This window comes from Heterocephalus glaber, unplaced genomic scaffold (assembly GCF_053883595.1).
Source record: "Heterocephalus glaber isolate CG9 unplaced genomic scaffold, H.glaber_assembly_v1.0 deba00001532, whole genome shotgun sequence".
NCBI lineage: Eukaryota > Metazoa > Chordata > Mammalia > Rodentia > Bathyergidae > Heterocephalus > Heterocephalus glaber.
The window spans coordinates 19,447,873-19,466,066 of NW_028258330.1; the positions used below are offsets into that span (position 1 = coordinate 19,447,873).

General features: G+C 37.3%; 1 pseudogene across 1 annotated transcript in view; it reads left to right on the forward strand.

Moving 5' to 3' along the window:
• Nucleotides 1-9,924, forward strand: part of LOC147824673 (eukaryotic translation initiation factor 2 subunit 2-like) — a 33,137-nt pseudogene extending 23,213 nt beyond the window's left edge. The window contains exons 3-4 of the transcript XR_015441986.1: nt 245-605; nt 6,947-9,924. The product of XR_015441986.1 is annotated as a eukaryotic translation initiation factor 2 subunit 2-like (transcript). The remainder of the gene's footprint in view (nt 1-244; nt 606-6,946) is intronic.
• The last annotated feature ends 8,270 nt before the right edge of the window (nt 9,925-18,194 follow it).

The window sequence follows — 18,194 nt, forward strand, 5'->3', positions numbered from 1 at the left end:
TCAACCATACATTTACACTGTCTGTGAATGTATGGTAACAGTTTGGTGGGAGAAATAATTCTTCAGCGTTCACCAGCTTGTAAAAACTTAGTGTGAAGGCTGGGGATTTAGCTCAGTGGTTCTGCCACCTGCCCCGCAAGTGCAAGGTTCCGAGTTCAATCCCTGATACCAAAAAACCCCACAAAAAACAACTTAGTGTGAGAGCTTTAACATCTAAATAAATAGTGAAATGCATTTATTGCAGAAAATAAACAAGTGGACTTCCAGGAAGATGGTGGAGTGGTGAGCAGCTGAGAAAGAGCCTCTCTGAGATTTGGTGTTCTGACACTGGAATATAGCAATGCAAGGAGGAGAAAGAGGGAAGTGGGTCCTGGGAACCCAAGAAGGATCTAAAATGAGAACTGAAGTCAATGGGGAGAGCAAAGAGAGGGACTACAATGAAAAGGAGGGAGGTACCAAGCAGCACTTTCTCCAAGAACCTGACCTCACAGCGTGGGGGCAAGTCGAACCTGCAGATGCATGGTGACTACTGGTGACCCCAGAGGACTCTAAGGAGAAACACACAAGTGGAAAGGAACAGTGGACACAGCAGACTGGAGTGACTGGTGAGTTATTTGGGCTCAGACATCACCCAGGAGAGAGTAATTGGCCAGTAGCCATCTTAGAGAGGAACCAACTGAGCTTGGAACTCAGAACATCTATGGGCTGACTCCATCTAATGGCTCCTTGGTGTCTTGGTGAGGGTGCCAAGTTCAAGTCAGCAGGAGGTCAGGGAGCAGAGTTCAAGCTGAAAGAAGGCACATGGACTGTTGTATGCACAACAAACCCAGTTCTAGCCTCATAGCCAAAAACCCAGCCTGAACTTCAGTGGAACTAAAGGTGTAGGCTGGCTGGGATTATCCATTACCCCATGGGAAAGCTACAGCTATCTTTTGGGGATTAATTAGTTTGGCTCTGGACTCTATCTGCCCATGTTGTCTACCAATAACAGCAGAGACACACCTTAAATCGGACTTTTCTTTTCTTTTTTAAGTTTTTCTTTCTGTTTTCCTCTTTTCTGGTTCTTATTTTGTATTTTCTTGATTGTTTGAACATGGTTTCTAGTTTTTATTGTTTTGTTCTGTTCTATTTTGATGTTATTACTTACTTTCTCTTTCCCTCCTGTCTTCTTCACCAGTTCACAAAGTTTGTATAATCTTCTTTTGTCCTCCAGCCTTGCTTCTAATCTCTTTCTCTTTTTTTCTCTATTTTTCCTGCTAACCCCTTTTAAATCTTCTCCCCTAAGGGTGAAATCACCATATTAAGGGCTTATTTATTACATACAATTTTCTGCTTCATTTTAGATTTTGTTATATAACCACAAATCTAGTTCATCTGGTTAAAGGTGGCAAATTAATAGTTACCACAGTTTGTCATTTTCTAGGCTATATTTGATGCTATTGTTATTGCTGATTATGCTGCTTTAGCCAAGGTGACGTAATTGTGCTAATAGTTGCTCTTCCTGGTATACCAAGACTGAGATTGCCTAAGGTCCTTAAAAAAAACCAAACTATAGACCAGTGCCAAAGAACTGGCAGCTGGGCCAAAAGGCAGAAATTTCTCATCTCCAATAAATTTAAGAGATAGGATCTTGCAACAGACTCAAAACCCAAAAGCCAGTTACACTTGGAAAATACCTCTGAGAAGTAGTCATTTCCTAAGGTTTCTGAATACTGGTAATAAAGCTACTTGCCATAAGCAATTTACAAGCATCAACCTAGGAACTGAACTTTAAAAAATAATAGAAAATGAGAAGACACTTAAACAAGATGCAACTTGTCATATGCAATTTACAAGCATAAACCTAGGAATTGAATTTTAAAAAATAATAGAAAATGAGAAGACACTTAAATAAGATGCAACCACCTCAGACTTACAGCTCACTAAAGGAAAACCCAGGGGGCAATGAGTAGAACAATCTGAAAGCCACCCACTTGGACTCTTAAATGATAACAGTAGAAGTATCAAAGCAGATGAATAAAGCTCTAGAAAAAAATAAATAAAAGAGGACCGGGGATTTAGCTCAGTGGTTCCACCACCTGCCTCACAAGTGCAAGGACCAGAGTTCGAGCTCCAGTACCAAAAAAATAAAAAATAAAAAAAATAAAAGCAGAAATAATTTCTGACATAACTACAGTGCATCTAGGGCAGATACAGATACCAAAAATAGAGGAACTCAGGAAAATGATGAAAACCATGAACACCCAGCAAAGGAAAGAAATGGTATCCATGAAACAGATTCAAACAGATAGCCAGGAGATTAAAAATTCCATTGAAAGTATATGCAGCAGAATGACCCAATATGAGGATAGAATATTCAGATATAGAAGACAGGATTGCAGTTAGTGATCATGAAAAGAAAGATTTCTTTAATATAGTAAGGGACCAGGAGAAATCAATCCAGCAGCTGCTAGATGATGCAAAGAAGAATAGCATAAGACTGATTGGAGACAATGAAAAGGAGATAGCGAAAATGACACAAAAAAACTGTTCACAGAAGTAATGGCAGAAAACTTCCCAAACAGGGAAAAAGAATTTGACGTACACATAAGTGAGACATAGAACTCCAATTAGCCATGATAAAAAAATCTCCCGCAAGGCATATAATAGTCATGATTCCAGAAAACCAAAACAAAAAGAGAATATTAAAAGCTGTTAGAAGGCTGTGGATATAGCTCAGCAATGCCACACCTGCCTGGCAAGTGCAAGGTCCTGAGTTCAATTCCGGGTACCAGGAAAAATAAATAAATAAAAGCTCTTAGAGAAAAGAAACAAATCACCTATAAAGGAAAGTCCAGAGCTCCCCTGCCGCCATCCCAGGCTCCTAGGGCAGAGAAGCTCAGCTGGTCCCAGAACCTGGAAGGAAGCTCCCTACCTCCATCCCAGGCTCCTAGGGCAGAGAAGGTGAGCCAGTCCCAGCACCCAGAAGGAAGCTCCCCTGCTGCCATCCCAGGCTCGTAGGGCAGAGAAGGTGAGCCGTGTGGGCGCCAGAAGCACACCCCCCCCCGGAAATGAGAAAACACATAAACAAGCCTCAAAAACAGAGTTCCAGATCACCTACAGCAACCCCAAAGGGAAACGAGATGGAACAATCTGATACTCAAACACCTGCACTCTCTGAACTGGCAACAAAACAGGATCTGGGAAAAATGAAATCAGAAATAATTACTCAGATAACAGCAAAGATTTTGCTCTGGGTGCAAGACATGATTAATAAATCTAGAGAGGACACAGATAAAAAAATAGAGGATCTGAGGAACATGATGGAATCCCAACATAGGAAACAAATGGAATCCATAAAACAGATACAAACAGATTTTCAAGAGATTAAAAACTCCATTGAAAGTCTGTGCAGCAGAATGAACCAATGTGAGGATAGAATTTCACATATAGAAGATTAGACTGCAATTAGTGAGGAGGAAAAGAAAACTTGCTTTAAAATTGTAAGGGAACACGAGAAATCAATCCAGCAGCTGCTAGACAATGCAAAGAAGAATAACATAAGACTGATTGGAGTCAATGAAGAAAGAGGAGAGAGTGCAGATGACATAAAAAAAACTGTTCACAGAAGTGATGGCAGAAAACTTCCCAAGGAGGGAAAAAGAACTTGACATACAGATAAGTGAGGCACATAGGACTCCAGCTAGCCTTAATCAAAAAAAAATCTACACATAGGCATATAATAGTTAGGATTCCAGAAATCCAACAGAAGAATAAAATTCTACAAGCAGTGAGAGAAAAGAAACAAAACACATACAAAGGAAAGCCCATCAGAATCACAGCAGACTTCTCAATGCAAACCCTCAAGGCAAGAAGAGCTTGGAGTGATGTATTTCAAGCCCTAAAGGAAAACAACCTCCAACCCAGATTGATGGACCCTGCAAAACTATCTTCAAAATTGTTGGAGAAATAAGATACTTTCATGATGAAGAGCACCTCAGGAATTTGATGAATACCAAACCGGCACTGCAAAAAATTTTAGACAATACCCTAGGAAAAGACAATGAGGATCACAACCCCAGGAACCCCAGCAGAATGAATCCACTGGGCGTGACAAATTAAACACAAAGGGGGAGATCCAACAAAAAGAAAAAGTCATGACAAGGCTTTTAAAACTTTTAACTTCATCTCCCTAATGAGTGTATAATTCAATCTTATTATTGTACTGATTAGTATTTTTCTGATTCTAGAGTTGCACACCATTCCTTGTGCTATACTGGCTATTTATCATCTTTTTATGTCTACATTTTAATTGGGTTGTCTATTAATGAGCTCTAAGAATTCTTTATATATTCTGGTCATAGGTTATATGCATTGTAAGTATGGTCTGTTTAAGGACAACTTTTCATTTTAATGATGTCATTTAAAGTTCTAAATTTTGATGGAATCTCATTTATCAATTTTTTTCTTTTATACATCATGTTTTTTGTATCCTAGGTAGTTCTTGCCTACCCTGAATTCATAAATATTTTCCCTTATAATTTCTTCTTAAAGTTTTATACTTTTAGGCTTTCTTATTTAGGTTCATAGATCCCTTCAAGTTAGTTTCATGTATGGAAAAAAAGGATTGAGGTTAAATTTTTATATACGGATACCAGGTGTTCTAGTGCCGTTTGCTGAGAACACTATCTCTTCCTCGGCTCTTGAATTGAGTTTCTATTCTATAAAATGCTAATGTGAAATAATCTTTCAAAACTCAGTGGACCATATATGTGTGGTTCTATTTCTAGATTCTCTGTTTTATTCCAATGATCTATATGTCTTTCCTTACACCAACACTGCCTTGATTACTGTAGCTTTAGAAGAAGTCTTAAAATTAGGTACTGAACGTCTTCTAACACTGTTTTTGTTTTTAACTTTTCTAGGTCCTTTGTACTCCTACATAACTTTTAAATTTCAATATCCAATTCTTCATTTATAGCAAGTATACACAGACCTGAATTTTTATATATACCTTGTGTTTTCTAATCCTGCTAAATTCAAGTACAAGTTCTAGGGGCTCCTAGAGATTTCTTAGTATTTTCTCTGTAGATGATTATTTCATCTACATGTAAAGATTTTGCTTCTGCCATGCCAATCCTATCCTAGTTGTGTCATTTTATTGCCAGACTATTTTGGTGGGGACTAGGTTTCAAAGTTTAATGGACAGATAAAGAGTAAGCATATCTGCCCTTGTTCCCCACCTTAAGGAGAAAGCATTGTATCTTTTCCATTTATATAAGGCATTCTCACTGGAAGTATGGAGTATATGTCTTTAATCTGTTGAGAAGTTTCTGTTCTACTTCTAGGCTCCTGATAGCTTTTACCATGAACAGCTGTAGAATTTAGTCCAATACTTTTTCTCCAACTAGTGACAGGATCATATGGCTTTTTCCTTTCCTCTGTTAAAATGATGACTTTTGGGGGTGTATCTCCCAATGCTGAACCAACACTGCCATCCCTATAATAAAACCACTTTCTACATCCTGCCAGATCTGACTTCCAATAGTTTGTTTTGTTAAACAAATTTCTATCTATGTTCATACTTTTTTCTTCTATTATCTTTATCCAGTTTTAGGATTAGCACAATGTTGAATTCCTAAAATGAGGGGGGGAGAAGTGTTCCTTCTTTTTTCTGCTTTAATTGTTTGATATAATTCATCAGTTAAAATGTTTATGAGCCTGCTGTTGTCATATAGGTAGGTTTTCAAGCTAAGAATATACTTTCTTTAATAGGTGCTATTCAAATTTTATATTTCCTGCAGAGTTAGTTTCATTAATTTGTCTTCCAAAGTACTTCTTAGAAGTTGTCAAATTTATTTCAAAAAAGATTTTTGTAATATGCTTTCTGTATCCTTTCAAATTCTGTAAAATCTGTGGTAATGTCTCCTAGATCTTAATATTGTAATTTTAAAAATGTATAACTGATATTGTGTAACAGGAAGAAAAGGTCTAAAAGAGTAGGGGAATTGGAGGGGTAGGGGAAGGGAAAAAAGGAAATGGAAAAAATATGAGAAGAGGAAAGAAATGGTAACAAGGTCTTTGCAAATAGGGAAGGGTGGAGGGGGTGAAGGAAGGGCAAGGCAAGGGGAAAGAAATAAGAACCAAAAGACTCATGTAATGGTACAAGATCCCATTGATGACTGTAACTGTATTTTATACCGAAAATGTACCAATAAACTTAATGGGGAAAAAAAAAGAAAGTCCATCACAATCACAGCAGACTTCTCAACACAAACCCTCAAGTCAAGGAGAGCTTGGAGTGAAGCATTTTAAGCCATAAGGAAAACAACTTCCAACCCAAATGGATGTACCCCACAAAACTATCTTTCAAAATTGATGAAGAAATAAGATACTTCCATGACAAAGAACATTTGAAGAAATTCAAGACCACTGTTATGGCTTGTGTTTACATGTTCCCCCCAAAGCCTCATGCTTTTTTTTTTTTCTTTTTTGGTATCAGGTTTCAAACTCAGGATCTTGTGCTTATGAGGCAGGTGCCATGTCACTGAGCTAAATCCCTGGCCCCCAAAGCCTCATGCTTTTTCAGAGGTGGCTGAATCTAGAGTGTGTGATTGATTCATGGTGGGGCTAGGCCCAAGGGCACTAGGATTAAGAGTGTCAGCATTACCTGCCTGAAGTAGTCTGAATAAGATAAAAGGGGAAGGCTGGGGATTTAGCTCAGTGGCACCACTGCCTGCCTCACAAGTGCAAGGTCCTGAGTTTGATGCCTGGTACAAAAAAAAAAAAAAAAAGATAAAAGGGGCAGACAGATGCTGTTAAGATCTCTTGTTGTTTTTACTGTCTTCTACTACCATGAACTATTGCCCCCCTGCCATGTGCCACTCTGCCTTGGAGCCAGCCAATTATGGACTGAAACCTGTATAACCTCTGAGGTGAATAAACCCTTTCTCCTTCAACTTTTTAGGTATTTTGTCTCAGCAACAAGAAAAAAATAACTAAGATAACCACTAAACCAGCACTCTAATGTGTTCTGAAGGATATTCTAGAAAGATATAACAAGAATTAAAACTCCAAGAACCCCAACAGAATGAATCTACCAGGCAAGGTAAACAATTAAACATGGAGGGGGGTGGAGAGCCAATAACAGGAAAATAACATTACAGGGATAAGTCAATATATACCAGTTATAACCATCAATGTGAATAGTCTCAGTTCACCAATGGAAAGAGACAGACTGGCAGAATGGATCAAGAAGCAAGATCTAACATTATGCTCCAAACAATAAACACATTTAATTCAAAAAGAAATTCAGGGACTGAAAGTCAAAGGATGGAAAACAATACTACATGCAACAGGAACCCAGAAAAAAGCAAGGATAGCCATCCTATTTGCAGACAAAATGGATTTCAAACCAAGACTGATTAAGAGAGACAAAGTTCACTACATCCTTGTAAAGGGAACAATCCAAGAGGAAGAGATAGCAATCATAAATACATATGCACCAAATAGCAGTACACCCAACTATATAAAATAAATATTAACAGACATGAAAAATCAAATAAGCACTAATACACTTGTAATGGAGGCCCTCAACACTCCACTGTCACAAACAGACAAATCAACTAGACAAAAAAATCAACAAAGAAATATCAAAACTGATCCAAACTTTGGAACAAATGGACTTAGTAGATGTCTACAGAGTCTGCCATCCCACAACATCAGAATTCACATTCTTCTGAGCTGCACATGAAATGTTCTCCAAGATAGACTACATACTAGCTCCTAGAACATGCTTAAGTAAATGCAAAGGAATTGAAATTATTCCATGCCTATTATCAGACCACAGTGCAATGAAAGTGGAAATTGATGGCAAAAGAAACCACAAGAACTTCATAAAACACATGGAAATTAAATAACACCCTCCTGAACAACCAATGGGTCACACATGAAATTAAAGAAGAAATCAGTTTCTATAATTAAATGATAGTGCCAATACAATTTACTTATGGGATGCAATGAAAGCAGTCCTACAAGGGAAATTTACAATGGTGAATACCTATATCAGGAAAACAGAGCAGGTTCCAATAAACAATCTAATGTTGAACCTCAAGCTTCCAGAAAAAAGAAGAGCAAATCAAGCCTGAATCTTCTATAAGGGAGGAAATTATAACGACAAGAGCAGAAATTAATGCAACAGAGACTAAGAAAACAATACAAAGAATGAATGAATCAAAGACTTGGTTCTTTGAAAGATTAAATAAAATTGACAAACCCTTAACCAACCTTATCAAAAAAGGGAAAGACTCAAATCCATACAATTAGGAATGAAAAGAATGAAATCACAACAGATCCTGCAGAAATCCAGAAGAAAAGGACAGATTCCTGGATACATATGAGTTACCAAAACTGAATCAAGAAGATATAAAAATTCTAAATAAACCAATATCAGTCAATAAAATTGAAGATATAATTAAAAACCTACCAACAAAAAAAAAGCCCAGGCCCTGATGGATTCACTGATGAATTCTACAAGAAATTTAGAGAAGACTTAATGCTGCTACTTCTCATACTCTTTAAAGAAATTGAAAGGGAAGCAATACTCCCAGCTACATTCCTGGAAGTAGGCATTACCCTAATACCAAACCCAGAGAAGGACCCAACCGAAAAAGAGAACTACAGGCCAGTCTCCCTAATGAACATAGACACAAACATCCTCAGTAAGATACTGGCAAGCAGAATGCAGCAAATCATCAAGAAGGTTATACAGGGCCGGGAATTTAGCTCAGTGGTTCAGCTCAGTGGTTCTGCTGCCTGCCTCACAAGTGTAAGGTCCCAAGTGTGATCCCTGGGACCAAAAAAAAAAAAAGAAAAGAAGAAGAAGGCTATACACCATGACCAAGTAAGATTCATCTGAGGGATCCAGGTATGGTTTAACATACGCAAATCAATAAATGTAATACACTAAATTAACAGAGCCAAGGACAAAAACCATATGATCATCTCAGTAGATGCACAAAAAGTATTTGACAAGGTCCAACACCCATTCATGATAAAAACCCTACAGAAAATTGGTTTACCTTTTTTTTTTTTTTTTTTGGTACCAGGGATCGAACTCGGGTCCTTACGCTTGCACAGCAGGCGGCGAAACCACTGAGCTAAATCCCTGACCCCTAAAATTGGAATAGATGGTCTTTATCTCAACCTGATAAAACCCATCTATGACAAACCAATAGCCAAAATCGTACTAAATGGACAAATACTGAAAGCTTTCACTCTAAAATCAGGAACAAGACAAGGATGTCCACTCTTACCACTCTTCTTCAGTGTAATTCTAAAAACATCAGCTAGATCAATTAGACAAGAGAAAGAGCCAGGGATTTAGCTCGGTGGTTCCAGTGCCTGCTGTGCAAGCACAAAGTCCTGAGTTCGATCCCAGTACCAAAAAAAAAAGAGAGAGAAAGAAATAAAAAATAAGGATTGGAAAAGAAGAAGTTAAATTATCATTATTTGGGGATAACCTGATGATACTATATATAGAAGACTTCAGAAACTCTACCAAAAGACTTCTAGATTTAATAACCAAATTCAGTAGCATAGCTGTATACAAAATCAATATTCAAAACTCAAGTAACTGGGGATTTAGCTCAGTGGTTCTGCGGCCTGCCTTGCAAGTGAAAGGTCCCAAGTTTGATCCCCAGTACCAAAAAAAAAAGAATGTAGAAAAACTCACTAATAATTTTGCCAGGGATTTAGCTCAGTGGTTTCGCCACCTACTGCACAAGTGCAAGGACCCGAGTTCAATCCCCGGTACCAAAAAAAAAAGAAGCACAAAACTCAATAGCATTCCTGTACATAAACAACAAACTCACTGAGAGAGAAATTAGGGAAACAATGCCTTTCACAATAGCAATCAAAAAAAAAAAAAAAAGAAATATCTAGGAATCAATCTAACAAAAGAAGTAAAAGACCTTTACATGGAAAACTACAGTACTCTGAAAAAGGAAATTGAAGAGGATATCAAGAAATGGAAAGACATCCCTTGTTCTTAGGTAGGAAGAACCAATACAGTAAAAATGGCCATACTTCCAAAATTGTTTTACGGATTTAGTGCAATCCCAATCAACATGCCAATAACATATCTCACAGAATTAGAGAAAACAATCCTAAAATTCATTTGGAACCAGAAAATGCCTAGAATAGCAAAGGCAATTCTGGGCAACAAAGGCAAGGCAGAGAGCATCACAATCTCTGACTTGAAATTATTCCTCACAGCTACTGTGATAAAAAAAAAAAAAAGCGTGGTACTGGCCAAAAAACAGATCTAAAGATCAATGGAACAGATTGGAAGATGCAGAAATAACTCCAGACATACTCAGCCACCTTATCTTTGACAAAGGAGCCCAACACCTTTACTGGACGAAAGACAGCCTCTTTAATAAATGGTGCTGAAAAACACGCTTTCCACATGCTGACAGTTAAAACCAGACCAATATCTTTTACTATGCACTAAACTAAAATCAAAATGAATCAAAGATCTAAATATTAAAGCAGGAACACTTAATCTGCTGGAAGGTAGAATAGTAAGAACTCAAGAAGACACTGGTATAGGCAAAGACTTTATGAACAAAACTCTGATTGCATGGGAAATGCCACAAAGAATCAACAACTGGAATTTTATTAAAAAGGTTTTGCATAGCAAAAGAATCCACCAACAAAGTGAAGAGACAACCTACAGTTTGGGAAGAAATGTTTGCCAGCTGTTTCTCAGACAAAGGACCACTATCTGGAAAATACAAAAAAAAAAAAAAACAACAAAAAATCACACCCCCCAAATTTAAAGACCCAATCCAAAAATGGGCATCTGAAATGAATAGACACTTCTCAGATAAAGAAGTAGAAACAGCAAATAAATATATGCAAAAATGTTCAACATCACTGGTCATTTGAGAGATGCAAATTAAAACAATGCTGAGATTCCAACTCACTCCAGAAAAAAAGGCTGTTATCAAGAAATCAACCAATAGCAAATGCTGGAGGGGTCCTTCTCCATTGTTGAGAGTGTAGATTGGTGTAACCACTGTGGAAATCAGTGTGGCAATTCCTAAAAAAACTAAAACTAGAGGTTCCATTTGACCCAGCTATTCCCCTTCCAGCAGGGAGGGAGAGAATCATACCACAGCGATATATGCACACCCATGTTTATTGCAGCACAATTTGTAATAGCTAAATTTTGGAAACAGCCCAAATGCCCATCATCTAATGAATGGGTAAAGAAGATGTGGGGTTTTTTTATACAATTGAGTACTTTCATAAAGAGGATGAGCTTGAGACATTGCTAGCTAAATGGATGCACCTTGAGACCATACTCTTAAGTGAAATAAATCAGACACACATGTTTAAATACCACATTTTTTCTCTGGTGTGAGAAACCGAAAGTGGAAATAAGGACTAAAATGTATAATAGGTATTGGGTAATGGGAAGAGAACGTTCAAATGGGAAGGGGAACAAGGGATCAGGAAGGGGGAAAGGAATAAGGGCATGAAAGATACAGGGAAGAGTAGGGGGGTTGTCAAAAGGGGGGATGAGAAAAAGGAAGGGCAGGGTATATCATGTATAGGTGCAAATTCCCTATGATGAGTGTTATCATTGCATATATCTAAAATGTACCAATAAATGTTTTGCTTCAAAAAAAGAAAATTAACAAATAAAATATAAAATGAATAAACATTGTATAGTATCAGTAAGGAATGAGCCTTATTTAGGCACCATAAAGTTTTATAGGTACCCTAAAGTTTTATAATCACACCAAAGTTTTATAGTTCTTAATCTAAATTTAACACTTGGTATTTCTTTCAGGAAAATAAACATATATGCTGCAAGTCACGATATCCACAGACTACACAGTGAGTTGAGGAGTCTTTGGGGAGTATCACAAGAGTAGTGAAGCCAGTTATTTTTTTAAACTTATGGTACATTTTGGCTGCAGTATTGGTGGCAGAATACATTATAACATCCCCTCCCTTTTTCTAGACCTCAATAGGAGTTTGCTTTTTCCTCTTTCACTCTCTTGCCTATGGTGTATACTGTATGTAGTCATGCAGTTTGTATTAATATATTAGAAATCTACAAATCTTTTTGGTACTTTTATACTGTTGGGTACTTATAATAAAAACATTTATCAGGGTATTGAATAAATTTAGTCTTACTAGAGATTTTTAAAAAGTAAAATAAAATAAAGGATACCAGTCATGGTGGTGCATATCTATATTCCTAGCTACTTGGGAGGCTGAGGAATGAGTATCACAAGTTTGAGGACAGGCTGGGCAATTTAGCAAGACCCTGTCTCAAAATAAAATAAAAAGGGCTGAGGATAGTAGAACACTTGCCTAGCATGTGGGTTCAATCCTAATATCCAAAAAAATAGAAAAAGAAGAAAGCATTGCAAATGAAGATATACTCTCCAAGTTCACCTTTCCAGTCTGAGAAACAACTACTTTTATCTTTTTATTCTTTTGCTGTAATGTATATAGTATTGTTTTGTTTGTATTTATTTTAATTTATATTAATCCTGTCATATTGCAATATTCTTTATAACTCACTAAATCTTATTTCTAACACTTGTTCATTCATTAATTGTTGTATAATATTACATTGTATGACTGATTATTCTACATTTGATTTATTTTTCACATTTGATCCATTTTTAATGAATAGTAAATCCCCTCCTAAATTTTATCACTACAAACAATGTGCCATAAATATCTTTGAACTTATTATACATGTTCCTACATGCTAGAGTTTCTTTCAGAATGGAATTTCTGGGTAATAGGGACATATTTGTATCTTCTATTATATTACCAAAGATACCATTTATATCTTCTAGATATTATCAAATTATTGTCCAAAGTGTTTATATAATAGTCCCTGCTGGGCCAGAGATTTAGCTCAGTGGCATCACACCTGCCTTGCAAGCACAAGGTCCTGAGTTCAATCCCTGGTACCAAAAAAAAAGTCCGTACTTATCTATGATGGATATATTCCAAGACTCCCAGTGCATGCCTGTAATTATAAATAGTACTGAATTCTATATATTCTATACTTTTTTCTACATGGATATATCTATGATATAGTATAATTTATAAATTAGGCACAGTAAGAGATTAACAATAATTACTAATAAGGTAGATCAAATATAATAATATACTCTAACAAAAGTTATGTGAATATGGCTCCTCTAGTATTGTACTGTGCTTGCTTTCCTTGTAATGGTATGAGACAAAATGAGGTAGGCATTGTGATGTAGTGTTAGGCTGTTCAATATAAGAATTGCTTGAATACAAGCATTGTGATATCAAGATAATTTGATAACTATAGTGGCTACTAAGTGACTAATGAGTAGGTAGTGGATATTGTGTGGATAGGGTAGATAAAGGCATAATTCATGTCTTGGGAAGGACAGAACTAGATAGTACAAAATTTCATCATGCTACTCAAAGCAGTTCGAAATATAAAACTTACAAATTCTCCATTTCTGGAATTGTTCATTTAATATTTTTGATAATAAAAAATTCAGAAAGCAAAAGCACAGGTAAGGGATATATATGTGGGATATAGCTCAGTGGTAGAGCATTTGCCTAGCTTGCATGAGGCCCAGGGTTCAACCCCCAATCCCACAAAATCAAAAACAAAGAAAACCCTGTGGATAAGGGGAGAACTACTAAGCATTAACCCCCCAAAAATAACAGCATATGGGCACACAAAAACTTACAGATGAATGTTTATAAGAGTTTATACATAATAGCCTCAAACTGGAAACAGTTCAAATGTGTGTCATCTAGTAAGTAGATAAACAAATTACGTCTAAACTATATACTACTACTCATCAGCAAAAGTAAACAATAGATATATAACAAGATGAATGAATCCTCAAACCGTTATATAAATTTCAAAAGCAAACTAATCTGTGGCTAAAATCAAAATGTTATCTAGGGGGCTGAGGATTTAGCTCAGTGGTTCCGGTGCCTGCCTCGCAAGTGCAAGGTCCCGAGTTCGATCCTCAGTATCAAAAAAAAGTTATCTGGGGTTGGGATGGAGATTTGAATGCAAAGGGTCTCAGAGAACTTTCTGTGGTCATGGAAATGGTCCTGATCAGAAGAGCAATAGTTCTATAACTATATACAATTATCAAAAATTTTTATTGGCCAAGCATGGTGGCATGTTCCTGTAGTCCCAGCACTCTGGAAGATTGAGACAGGAGGATCATGAGCTTGAGCCTAGCCTGGGAAAATTAGCAATTTAGTGAGAACCTGTTTCAAAATAAAAAAATAGAAAGGACTGGGGGATGTAGCTCAGGGTGTAGGCCCTGGGTTCAATTCCTAGTTCCAAAAACAAAAAGTCAAATGAAATGAACTATGTATTTAATTATTTGTCTTATTATAAGGAATTTATACCTCTAAGAATATTATTTTAAAAGATCCTCATTGTTTTAGTTAACTGATGGTGTCAATTTGAGTAAGAAATGTTCAATTAAATTGGGTCAGCATAGCTGTGCATGTGGCTGAATGGATTTACTGAAGAGAGAAGACCCACTGTGGGTATGAGTGGCACTAACCAATGGGCTTGTCACCAGAAGTGAATAAAGGGGAAACAAAGAAGGAAGGGTCGCTTCTGTTTCTTCTGAGGAGCTCCAGTCTTCACCTTCACCTTGGACTTCATCTCCTGGCTTCCAGTGCAGACCCTTCAGCTTTTCATCCCAGAACCTTCAGCTTCCTGATATGAACTTGCATGGGACACCACTGAGCTCAACTTCAACTGGATCCTTCAGATCCCCAGGACACAGATAGCCCTTTTTCACTTTTCCACACCTGACTCTTCAGGCAGCCTTTGTAAGCCAATCTTACAAGGAAGATTGTAAATTTTTATATCTTGCTTTAAATCTGTTTCTCTAGTAAGCACTGACTGATACATTCATTAAATAAATTACATGTAGTAAGTCAGGTTTCCAGTTTAGCAAGTAAAAAAACAAAACAAAACAAAAAATGAGCCCAGCTGAACTTTGATTACATCTAATTGCTTAGGCATATGTACATTGATCTAAAAGAAAAAAATATTGCATGGAACATACACTAATTTTTTTATCATAGGAAATAAATTGAAAATATTTAAATTATATATTTCTTTCCTTAATTTATCTTTTTCTAACCCATTTTAGATAAGCATTCCTTATAATTTGTTCATAGAACTCCTTCCAGATATAACCTATTATTAAGGCCTAAATCTAAATGCTCCCCCCAAAGCTTCATGCACTCATAGGTGGGGGTTTTGGTAGATTGCTGGATCATAAGTGAGTGATGGTGGATTAGGGTGTGATACTAGGATTAAGGGCATGGTGACATCACAGAATGACCCCACTTCTCTGGTACCAAAATTTGTCTTGGTTACTTTTCTTGTTCATGAGAGAAAATACCCAATACTCACAAGTAAAGGAGGAAAGGTTTATTTTAGCTCACAATTTGTAGATGTTTCAGTCCATTGTTGGCTCTCTCCAAGGCAGAGTGGCATGGCAGAGGATAAACAGTTTGTGGCATGTCAGGGAAAAGGCACCAAGCAGTGGTAGTACCAAGCCTGCCTTCTTTCTGTCACTTTATATCCAGGCTACAAACCTATTGATTGGTGTCACCCATACTCAGGGTGAGGCTTCCATTATCCATACCCTTAATCCCAGTATCACACCCTTAACCTATGACCCCTTAAGGCTTCTTCCTCCTCCCCCCTCCTCCCCCTCCCCCTCCCCCCCCTCCCCCTCCTCTCTCTCTCTCTCCCTTTCCCTCTCCCTCTCCCACTCCGTCTCCCTCTCCTTCTCCTTCTCCTTTTTTCTTGTACCATGGATCAAACTGAGGACCTTGTGCTTGTGAGGCAGGTGCTAAACCCCTGGCCCAAGGCTTTGGGAGACATCTAGATACAAGTCATAACAATGTTCTAGAATAAAGTTAACAGCCATGAAAACTGCTCTTCAAATTTGGTTTTCTGAAGCATATACCATCTCTCATGGCATGATTTGCTTTCCCATACTTCAGGATTATGTTGCATCTCTTTGTCAATAACTTTCAAAAGGGATGTAGCTCAGTAGTAGAGTGGTTGTCTAGCATGTACATAGCCTTGGGTTCTATTCCTAACACCACACACACACACACACACACACACACACACACACACACAAACTTTAAAAAATTCTGTGTAGGGACTGGGGCTTTAGCTCAGTGGTTCCGCCATCTGCCTCGCAAGTGCAAGGTCCTGAGTTCGATCCTCAGTACAAAAAAAAAAATTCTGTCTAGCTGGCTAGAGGCAGTTCCCAGGACATCTTGGCTTCCGCTTTGGACTCTTGTTTCTGAAACTTCTCCCCATACATGCTAACTCTGGAGGTCAAAGCCTTGCGTTTTCCTCAGGTCTAACAGTTAGGTAGACCCACATACCAGTGCCAAGGAGATGTCAAGGGCAGATGTCACTCTCATTCTTCTACACCCAGAGTTGGTGGGGGGAGAAAGCATATGGTTGGCCTGAATCTGGTAACTTTCCCATTTATGTGCCTTCTCTGTGACTGAGACTACAGTGTGATGAGAACTAAAGACCAGACCCTCCTTTTAAAAATGCTGTCTACAGACAAAAAAGAGCATTATTATCAATTTCTATTCCTTTCTTCTTCAACATTAAACATGATGCTTTCATTTGCTTCCATGGCCCTATGCTCACTCAATCCCTAGCATGAGAGAGAGAGAGAGAGAGAGAGAGAGAGAGAGAGAGAGAGAGAGCGAGAGAGAGAGGGACACAGACAGACACAGAATAAATTCCTCATAGGACGAAACCCAATTCTAAAGGTAGTCATCCAAGTACTATAAATCTTGTCCACTTCAAGTCAGAGATTTTGTTGTTGTTGTTATTGTTGATAAATAACACTGTTCCTTTCAAAAACAGTCTTGACACTTAAAGGGATAGATTTTTCTTCATCAATTATTCTTCTTATGCATTTAAAAGTTCCCTTAAGCAAGGGAGTACTTCAATAATATTTTTTAAAGTTTATGTAATCTTATTACTAAAAGTATATTATAGGCAATGAACCAGAAATAAATGTTTCTCTCAATAAATTATTGTAAAAGTCGTTAAGAATTTTAGGAGATTTTCCCTTAGAAGCTTGATTTCAGTGTTTCAAATAAACTGAGGGATGATTCTCTCAGCTCTATGAATTAAAGAGAGGTAACAAGTTTATGAATGGAAGAGAACTGAAGAATATTGAATGTCAGCAATATCACAAAAATCTTTTTTTTTTTTTTTGCAGTACTGGGGATTGAACTCAGGACCTTGCACTTGGGCGGCAGGCGCTGTGCCACTGAGCTAAATTCCCAGCCCCACAAAAATCTTTTAACTGTTCAATTTTAATGGAATAAATGCTGATGGAAAAGACTAATTTTATGACAATTCCTTCAACTAGAAAAGACATCAGATAGTGTTTAGGCAGCATTATGCAGAATATGAACAGGACACTCAACGGTTTCCACAGGGTCATTTGAGGTTTATTTCAACTTTGAGTAAACATTGTATAAATACTTACTAAACTATTTTTTATATCATAATTTTGTGGTTTAGTTTTTAAGAAAGTGCAAAACTTTTCCAGAGTCCCTATATCAATTTGTTTCCCCACCAACAATGTATGAGTGATATATTTTATCTCCATCCATTCCAGCATGTGGTGTAACAATTTTTTTTCCCATTAAGTTTATTGGTACATTTTAGGTATACAATAGAGTTACATTCATCATTGGAATCTTGTACCTTTACATGACGTATCTTCATTCTTATTTTTTCCCAGTTCCCCTGCCCTCCTTTCACCCCCTCCACCCTTCCCTATTTACAAAGACTTTGTTTCCATTTTTTTCATTTTCTCGTATTTTTTTCCCTTCTTTCCTTTCCCCTACCCCTCCGACTTCCCCTACTCCTTTAGACCTTTTCTTCCTATTACACAATATCAATTATACATTTTGATCCTTTTTACCCTTTTAGTTTTTCACACCAGAGAAACTATTCAGTATTTACACGTGTGTCCTATTTATTTCACTTAAGAGTATGGCCTCAATGTGCATCCACTTAGCTATAAATGTCTCTATTACTAAACTATTGTTTGACACAAAGTCTTGCTAAGTTGCCAGGCTGGTCTAGA